General features: G+C 45.2%; 1 pseudogene; it reads right to left on the reverse strand.

The window, feature by feature from the left end:
• Positions 1-555: 555 nt before the first annotated feature.
• LOC109942519 (B3 domain-containing protein Os07g0679700-like) lies at positions 556-6,972 on the reverse strand (annotated as a pseudogene).
• Between the last annotated feature and the right edge of the window lie 3,527 nt (positions 6,973-10,499).

The following is a 10,499-nucleotide window of genomic DNA, read 5'->3' on the forward strand; positions in this document are numbered from 1 at the left end:
TGTACTGGATGACGATCCCCTTCATATATGGTTTCTCATACATGGATGGTATATATGTAGACTCTGATCTAGGATAATAACATGTTTATTTTTGTAAAATCCGGACAGGAGGAAAGTCAAATGCTTTTGATGTTCATTCCAAACAACTTTTGGAAGATAAATCAGGCAATCGGCAATATACAATAAAAAAACATGCTTAAATTATGAAAAGGAAGCCAAACAGATGTTAAAGTTACCTCGGCACAAGCTTTTGGAAGAACAAGGCGCCCTATTCGGCCGGCATCACTCGCACTCAGGACCTTCTCGAACAATGGAACGATTGTGGAATTTGAACTTGCAAAATATAGTCAAGGAAGATGAAAGAAAAACTATATCTGTTACACAAGAAATGTATGCACCATATTATACAGGTTTAAGCCTAATGAGCTATTCTAGAGCCTTGATGTATAAGTTACTAAATGTCTGAGATCAATGTCACCATGAAGTTGACAATTTCAAATGTATGGAGACCTTATCAAGGATACTCTCCACATATTTGTTGCATCTCTTGGTCTATTATTCTTGGCCAATACCGAGGAAGTAATTGATTGCGGCCCCTTCCTTCAGCAGGTGGTCTAGCAACACGAAGATGCGGAAACATGTCTCTAGTTGGATCAAAAGCTGCACCCTCACCAACCCTTGGTGGTCTGGTCAGGAAATGCCGAGCCCTTTGTGGGGGGGGACAGTGCAGTGGCAAGATCTCTTCCTTCAGCAATGGCTGTCGTTGGCTATATCATAGGTCTTTCCACTATTGAAGTAGCCTCCATCCTGTTTCCATTGTTTGCAATACCTAGGTTCATGCTCAGACATGCCTCTGGAAATGATTCACTTGTTGTGCTATCTGTAGTTGGATCCTTATTGTCATCTCTTCGAGTACACTGAGGTGACTCTAATGCACTTTGAGACCTAGTTAGTAAAGGTCTTCCCATGTCCCCAATATTAAGGGTTGGTTGTTCCCATTTAATCTGCCTTGGACCATTCCCTATCTCTTTTTGTCTCAAGATGTTACTGCTCTGTCCAGCCTCTATGCCGCTTACCATGAACAGGTGATTACTCTTATTTACAATAGCAATATCATCATTTCTGGAATCCAACATAAGAGAGGGTGGTTGTCCAAATTTTCTACTTGACAATAACTCGTCGCTTTTACCAAAAAACAGCAGATTGTTTGGAAATGGAAAAAGCTTTGGAACCACTTGGCCAGAAGCCTGTAAAAAATATATAATCAGAATATTTGAAAAGTAAAGGTGAATAATGTGACAAAAAAGGGACTTACAGACTGAGCTGCTGAATTTTTCATACAAGTGACACATTGAATTCCTCCACTGTCAAGTAGATCATAGGAGTTCTTTGAAGCAACACATCCATAATGGAGGCGCTGAAACAATAGAGTTTCATAAGAACACTATGGCATCACAAGAATTTGCAGAATCGATTCCTCTACAGTCGGCCGCATGAGTGACAAAGTCACCGCGGACTCAGACTACACTCAACTGCAGAGGATCTCATCGCAGAATTTGCAGGCTTGGGTCGCCACCTCACCTTGCCACAAAATGAGCAGTCTCTCCATCCTGATTCCTTTTGGTGAAATATATCACAAAACACAAACTGTTCATATGCCAACCTAGGTGCACCAGAAAGCACACAATATAAATTACGGGCCAATCTACGAAATCATCATATACAAAATTTATCCATACCCTTTTTCATGAAAAATACATCTATTTCCCATCTTTTGGCAACAACTACCTCTCACTTTTGAGATCTGTGCAATGTTGGCAATGACTTCTTGCCTTCTCGGAGACTTAAACATCGCATGACTGCAACCCAACGCTAATCTCTTGACATATGTCAGGGACAAATATAACCAGAAACGAAAATTTTATTTAGGTGGCACCATATGTGTCTTGTTTACCATAGAAGCCCCTCCGTTTATATTCCAAATACGAGGGCGTTGATAGCGGCAGCGGATCACGGCGACGAAGAAAGAGCGAGGAGGAGCTGAGCGGAGGGGGAGGAGGGCGTTGATGGCAGCAGCGGATCACGGCGACGACAAAAGAGCGAGGAGGAGCTGAGCGGAGGCGGAGGAGGACGTTGATGGCAGAGATGTTGCTTTGTATGGGGGTGTTTCTCTTTCCGAAAAGATGACATTCCCACACTAAAAATCATCAAGCTTTGAGAACCTTTCAGAAGTATAATTATATGATAATCTAAAGGTATCTTTTTAGGATGCAAATTTGGCAACCAGTCACAAAAGGTATTCTGGTACGAAACTACCAAGGAAAGACACACTCAACCTATTATTTCCTTAGTGTGGATCTGTGAAGTAGTGAAAAATAGCATCAACTTAATTTGGAAGAAAAAAAATTCAAAACGTTTCTAATATCAGCGCATCTTTGTAATCATTATTCCCGAATACAAGTCCATCAACTTTTCCTTAATATTCTAGAAATACAAATGCAACAGTGTCTTTTGTAATGTTTCCTATTATTCCCTTCACCTGACCTAACATGCAAATCACCTACCTTATAATGTTTATTGATTAGGCAATATTATGCACTACATTATAATTCTTGTTCATGAGTACATATGGACTTTTATTTGGAGTCAAATAGAGTATAGATGTACATGCCAAATGAAACATCCAACGGCAATAGAGTACAACCATTTTGTCAAATTTGGCAGTTCAAATTCATCGTCTCTCCGGTCTCCAGACCTTACAAGCCAAAGGGAAGCCTGGCTAAGCACTCAAACTATGCAAATGCATCATGTCCATAGCTGTCTGTTTAGTTTAAGTTGTTCCTAAATAAAATGCATATATAATAAACTTACTGGATTCAATTAATAGCTCACGGTGGTTAAATATCTAAAAAATGATTACAATAATTTAGTGGGGCTATCATCTACGCATGGTCAAACATTTGGAAAAGAAGAAATGACAAGATTTTCCATAGTAAGGCACTAAGTATCCAAGAAATATCAAAACCAATTCCAAGAAGATAAGACAACAAAGTCTTATGTTGTTATAGTTCAGTTGTTAGACACCTAGATGCTGCTACAAGTTTAGCGCCGACTATCTTTGGCATAATGCAGTTTTGGCAACAGTAGTCAGCCTCAACTGTTTGTCTGTTGTTTCAGGACTTGAAAATTGAATAGGGAGGGACTTAATCCCCTCCAATCCCCCTCAATCCACCCTAACGGAACAAGCCCTCAGTGGGCTTATGTTTCTTTAATTTCTAAAAGTAGCAGTGACTATTGAATCCTTATCTTCATCTAAATGAATCAGAAACCCCGGTCAAGCTTTCTAGGTAAAGAAAAATACTGAAAAAATAGCTTCCAACGAAAAATGCCTGCCCTTAAATTGAAGCTCTAATGGCTGAACACACTAACTAAATCTTAAGGTTCACAATTCCCAAACAAGCTGAAAGAGATAACAGAATGAACAGTATGCCAGGTAGTTTAACACATGATATTTTATTCACGAGTCTTTCTGATGAGGATAAAAAAAACAGTCGTCCTTCGCTACTCAATGCACTATCATATAAACTGATAGAAGATCTTACTAAGTAGTACGGAGTAGTTCGGATATGATACTACTGCATAACCCTATGTTTTCATCTGAGCACACAGACATCATCACCTAGTTTTAATATGGACAAAATGCAGTAAAATCACCTTATAACCAGACGACAAGTTTGCATAGAGATCTCCCATGCGGATGCCATCTGCCCTCTTGAACGACCGATTGGTCTCTGTAGGTGATTCCTGCCTCCCTGTCTCCCCTCGCAGATTTTTTGGCGAAGGTGGAGGAAACATGAAGGCCCTATTGGGTTCCGACAGGTTCCGATGGTGCTGGTGCATAGGCCCCTGCCACCTCCCGCCTGTGGTATGCTCATTGGTGCAGTCTTGCCGCTAAACCGCGAGTGCAGATAGCCAAACGTCAGCGGCGAGGGCGTGGGCGACGCGTAATGGGCCGGCAGAGGCGAGAATTTGGCCGGTTGCCTCATTGTGTGTGGCCATGGTGCTGGCGACGCCTAGCTGTTGGGGCGCCGCGAGGGTGGAGGCGCATTGCTGGGGAGAGGATTTGCGGGCGTTGCAGGCACGGCGGATTTGCGGGCGTTGCTGGCGTGGCGGATTTGTGGGCACTGCAGCTTTGTGGGCGCGGCCGATTTGGGGACTTCGGATGCGGTGGCTGTGCTCGGCTGTGGCTGCGAGGACGGCGGCGGGGACTACGGGCGTTGCTGGCGCGACGGATTTGCGGGCGTTGCAGCTTTGCGGGTGCGCCCGATTTGGGAACTGCGGGCGCGGCAGCTGTGCTTGGCTGCGGCCGCGAGGACGGCGGCGGGGACTGCGGGCGCGGGGAGGGGTATGGCGGGCGGAGCGCACGATGGCAGAACAAAGCAATTGTGGACGCCTACACTAAAGGCATAGAGTAGTAGAGAAGTACTTATTTAAATTATGGTTTTATGCTGTATTGTATTTTCTCTGTGCCTCACCTTCGAGTGAGTACGTGGTACTTGATCCTGTTAGTGGCCTTGTCGGACTAGATCCGAGGAACTGATGGTTTAATCCTATTTAAGTGTGACCTCGCCTTGAGGCGGGACTTGGGTACTTAAGTTGGAATAATTCGGGTGGTTCTGCCACAACTGGTATCGGAGCTTGTACCACTTCAGAGAAATCAATAAATCATAATTACCAACTTTTCGAAAGTAAAACTTGCCTAGAAACCAGTATCGGTTAGGTTGTTCAAGACGATCAGGATAGCCTTAGGACGTGAAGCCTTAGGATACTAGATGGGTAGCTAGGTGGCTATTTGAGTATGTTGTACATGCTACTATGATGTAGATGGAGGATTTCTGTATCCCTATACTTGATGTGAGGACGCTTAGGACGAGCATGCATGCATCATTTTTCTATCTTCTTAGTAAAATGCCATTGTTAATAAGAAGTTACATAAACCAGTAGTCACCCGTAATAAAATTTTAAAATTTATAACGGAAATCTCAACTTAACCCAAGAGGGGCCAAATACTCAGAAATTTTTGTAGTCTTTTGCACTAGCACCTTCTATTTTTAGTTTTCTTTCTTTTTAGCTTACACTTAGCCTTGCACAGATGACTTCCCACGTACCCACTGAAGGAGGGAATGCACTTTCCCACACGGACAGTCTCGCACGAGAGGGTTTTCCCCTCATCTTGTGGGAGGTACTGTAGGGAGCAGGTTACACCACGCCTCCCCAATACGAGGTGCAGTTGTTCGAGGAGCACCAAGTACCTTGTTGTAGGGTGAGGATGACCTTGGAGCCTCATCCCCTACAGTCAAGATGGCATTCGCTGGACTTGGAGTCTTTCGGTTTCCGGGCCGACGACACTATATAATCCACGGCCATGCACGTGCTGACGACTTTCTGTGGATTTCACCCTCTGGAGATGTCGACCCACCCCATCGGCTTGTTCCCCGCTGAAAAGGAGGATGACCCGATGTGGAAGGATCGAGTTGACCATGCTAAGGATGTGTGGGCTCTCTACCCTGGACACACCGCTCACTTGACGGTTCGGTGCATGAATGCCCTGTATTGTCTGCAGGCCTTGCGAGGCGAGGCGATGTCCCAACTTATGGGCCTGGTGGAGTCTACCAAGATCACCCTCGATAATAGGGAGGACCTTGTAGTACACTTGTCCACTAAGCTAGTGGAGAAGGATCTCCAGGTTGAGCAGATGGCCAACCACATACAAGAGCTCGAGGATCAGGTGGAAGCCAGGGAGAACACTATTGAGGTTCTGGAAGACTAGCTCCAGAACACCCAGCAGCAGCTCGAGGAGGCCAACCAGCACTTGGACCTGCACCATCAAGAGATAGAGGACATGGAAGCACACAAAGCCGACGAGGACGTAGATATCGAGGGAGGGGAAGAGCCGGAGCCCGCTTCTAGCTTGGATACTGCCGGCTCAGCTCACTCTAGAGGACCACCTTCCCCCGAGTCTAGCGTGGCCTTTTTTGCTCGTTAGGTTGCAGGTTAGGATAGAAATGTTAGGAAAAAGCGCTCCTCAAAACTAGCTTAGCTTTTGCACATTGGATGTACTAGGCTAGAAAGTTGAGTCTTTTGGGCCTGTTGTAACCGTTGGAAACTTCTTTTGGCAAGATGAATGATGGATGGTTTTTATTTTAAGATTATGAATGAAAGTGTATCCTGTGGTACCAGTTGTGAAAGGCGAGAAGAAATTGGAAACTTGCACCTCTCGCGGCCTAACTGTTTTGTCGTGTAATGTACTCATGGATTATAAATCTAACGATAGAAACTCCTAAATTTCATATGGCAGGAAGAGCGCGTCGTGGACAAAATGAGAGCATTCCTCCACCACCGCCGCAGCCTCCTACCATGAAGGAGCTAATGGCTCAGCAGAACGAGATTCTGTGGCAGCTCGCGCAATGTCAGCCACTGCCTCAGCACTATGGCGGTGGTGATCACCACCAGCATGCCTCGGCAACGACAACTAACTAGGAGTTTCTCAGTACTCGGCCACCATTGTTCACCAGGGCGGAAGATTCTCTCGATGATGACGTCTGGCTCAGGGTGGTGGAATCAAAGTTCCCACTGCTTAATGGAGAGTGCTCAGATGTGACCAAGGTCCGTTTCGCCGCCCAACAGCTTTGTGGGCCCGCTAGGACATGGTGGGACCATTTCCTCGCCATGCAGCCGGTCGACCACGTGGTTGAGTGGGGAGAGTTCAAGACGGCATTCAGAGGGCATCACATCCCAGCAGGCATCATGGACCACAAGCTCAATGAGTTTCTAGCACTCACTCAGGGGAGTCGTACCGTGTTGTAGTACGCCCAAGCTTTCAATGACCTGTGTCAGTATGGAGGCTACCATGATGACACTGATGAGAAGAAGAGAGATAGGTTCAAGAGGGGCCTCAACACTAAGCTCCATGACCGTCTCAACACAGTCAGGACCAATAGCTACAACGAGTTGGTCAACTTGGCCATCTCACAGGAGGATTGCATCACGGCTCGCTAGACAGAGAAGAAGAGGAAGACCCCTATGGCAGGGCCATCAGCACAGCCTCAGCGCTTCAGGATTGTGTCCGACACTCAGAGCAGAGGACCTCAGCAGCAGTAGGGACGATGGGTGATTCGACCACAACAGCAACAACAGGCACCCAATCGCTCTCAACCCCTAGCTCAGAGGGACAATAACAAACAATAGCAGCAGTACCGTCAGGACAATGACAACAGATGTTTCACTTGTGGTAGCATTGTACACTATGCTAAGAATTGTCCCAGAAACCAGCAGAGGCAGGGTGAGAATGCAAATCAGAACCAAGGCAAGAGGTAGAAGGTGCAAGTGAGGCGAGGTAGGCTGAACTTCACCACATTGGCTGACATTCTGGAGGGAGCACCCGTCATGACTGGTATCTTTTCCATTTTAAATTACCATGCAGTCATTCTTTTTTATTATGGTGCATCACACAGCTTCATCAGCGCAAAAATTAGCGCCAAATGTCAGCTACCTTTTCACCACACAAACGGGGCCATTACAATTGCAACACCAGGAGGCAGGGTTGCCACCTATCAACTCAACCAATAGGTGCCAATAAAATTGGGTAGTATCATATTTAGAACCACCCTCCTTATCATGGGACAGGAGAACGTGGATATCATCTTGGGGACTGACTGGTTATCACGGCATCATGCCTTGCTTGATGTCGTAGCAAGAGCCATTGAAATACACTCACCAATTTGTGGAGAATTCACTTTGTACCTACCCAACCAGGGTTGTTCCTATTCATGTGCCCTCACCATGATAGAGTCACCCGTGGAAAGGATTCTAGTAGTCTGTGAGTATCCTGATGTCTTCCCAGACGAATTGCCAGGGATGCCACCCGGCAGGGATATAGAGTTTGCCATAGAATTGCAACGAGGGACCACACCTATTTCTAAAAGGCCATATAGGATGCCTTCAGCGGAGTTGGCAGAATTGAAGAAACAATTGCAAGAGTTGCTAGACAAGGGGTTCATTCGCACAAGTACTTCACCATGGGGATGTCCGGCTTTGTTTGTAAAGAAGAAGGATGAGAGCTTGAGATTTTCTGTTGATTACCACCCTCTCAATGCAGTGACTGTTAAGAACAAGTATCCTTTACCCCGCATTGATGCGTTGTTTGATCAAGTAGTCGGAGCCAGGGTGTTTTCCAAAATATTCCTTCGCTCTAGCTATCACCAAATCAAGATCAGGGCAAGTGATATTCCGAAGACGGCTTTCTCCACCAGATAAAGGCTTTATGAGTACTTAGTGATGTCATTCAGGTTGACCAATGCTCCGGCATACTTCATGTATTTGATGAATTCAGTGTTTATGCCGGAATTGGACAAATTCGTGGTGGTCTTCATTGATGATATTCTGGTGTATTCAAAAAGTGAAGACGAGCATACAAAGCACTTGCACACAGTACTTCAGCGACTGCGGGATCATCACATATATGCCAAATTCTCCAAATGTGATTTCTGGCTAAGGGAGATCAAGTTCTTGGGTCACACCATTTCGCAGGATGGGATAGAAGTTGACCCTGAGAAAGTACAAGAAGTGATGGATTGGAAGCCTCCTACCACCGTTTGGCAGATTCGAAGTTTCCTGGGATTGGCAGGATACTATCGACGATTCATTCCGGATTTCTCCAGAATTGCTAAACCAATGACTGAGTTGTTAAAGAAAGGAGTGAAGTTTGATTGGGGTCAGAAATGCGAAGATGCCTTTCACACCCTGAGGTGGCATCTGACAACAGCACCCGTGCAAGCACAGCCTGACAACACCAAATCATTTGATGTGTATTGTGATGCTTCGGGCACTGGACTAGGTTGTGTTTTAATGAAGACAACCGAGTTATTGCCTACGCATCAAGAGCACTCAGGCCTCATGAGCAAAATTATCCCACACATGATCTGGAGTTAGCAGCGGTAGTTCATGCTCTGAAGATATGGATACATTATCTAATGGGAGCTCATTGTAATATTTATACTGACCATAAGAGCCTCAAGTATATTTTCACTCAAACCGATCTTAATATGAGGCAGAGGAGATGGTTAGAGTTAATCAAGGATTATGACCTGGAAGTACATTACCATCCGAGCAAGCCAAATGTAGTGGCAGATGCCTTGAGTCGTAAGGCCCAGTGCAACTGTCTAACCATAGACTCTAAGGTCACCGCTTTGTGCGACGAGTTGCGCAAGCTGACATTGGAAGTGGTTTCCCCAGGTACCTTGGATTATATCTCAGTTGAGTCGACCTTACAGGAGCAGATAATCATGGCACAGATTAGTGACAAGGGTGTCTAAATCATTAAGGAAATGCTCAATCAAAAGGTGGATAAGTATAAATGCTTTCGTCAGGACAGCAAGGGTATTTTATGGTTCGAAGACCGACTGGTTGTTCCCAAGAATCCAAAACTCAGGAAGAAAATTTTGGATGAGGCTCATCTCTCCAAATTTTCCATGCACCCCAGAAGTAACAAAATGTATCATGACCTCAGATCCTTGTATTGGTGGACCAGGATGAAGAGAGAGATTGATAAGTACATATCTGAGTGCGACACTTGCCAAAGAATTAAAGTCGGTCATTTAAAGGTAGCAGGTACCTTACAACCTCTCCCCATACCATCTTAGAAATGGGAGGACATTTGCATGAACTTTATTGTGGGATTGCCCAACACCTCCCGGCACCACGATTACATTTGGGTCATTGTGGATAGGCTAACCAAGACAGCTCATTTCTTGCCAGTGCATACCACCCACAAGACAGAAAAATACGCAGAGATCTATATTGACCAAATAGTACGTTTGCATGGAATCCCGAGGACCATCGTATCATATAGAGGAACACCGTTCATAGCACGTTTCTGGGAATAGCTCCAAAGGTCACTTGGAACAACTGTGATTAGAAGCTCAGCATATCATCCTCAAACTGATGGTCAAACAGAAAGAGTAAATCAGATTCTCGAGGACATGTTGAGAGCATGTGTGATACACTATGGCAAAGATTGGGACAAATGTCTTTCTCTAGTAGAATTCTCTTACAATAACAACTACCAATCCAGCCTGAAGATGGCACCCTTCGAGGCCTTGTATGGGAGAAGGTGTAGAACACCACTAAATTGGTCGCAAGCTGGAGAAAGAGAAATCTTTGGGCCCGACCTAGTGCTTGAAGCCGAGGACAAGGTCAGAGTCATTAAGAAGAACTTAGAAGTTGCTCAGGCCAGGCAAAGAGCTATCATGATAAAAGGAGGAAGCCTCTACAGTTCGAAGTGGAGTATCATGTGTACCTCAAGGTCTCACCCACAAAAGGTGTGCAAAGATTTGGGATTAAGGACAAATTAGCCCCTCGCTATATTGGGCCCTATGAGATCAAGGAGACTTGTGGACCTGTAGCATACAAATTGAGGCTGCCACCTCATATGTCGGCAA

The sequence above is a fragment of the Zea mays genome, chromosome 9, assembly GCF_902167145.1.
Source record: "Zea mays cultivar B73 chromosome 9, Zm-B73-REFERENCE-NAM-5.0, whole genome shotgun sequence".
NCBI lineage: Eukaryota > Viridiplantae > Streptophyta > Magnoliopsida > Poales > Poaceae > Zea > Zea mays.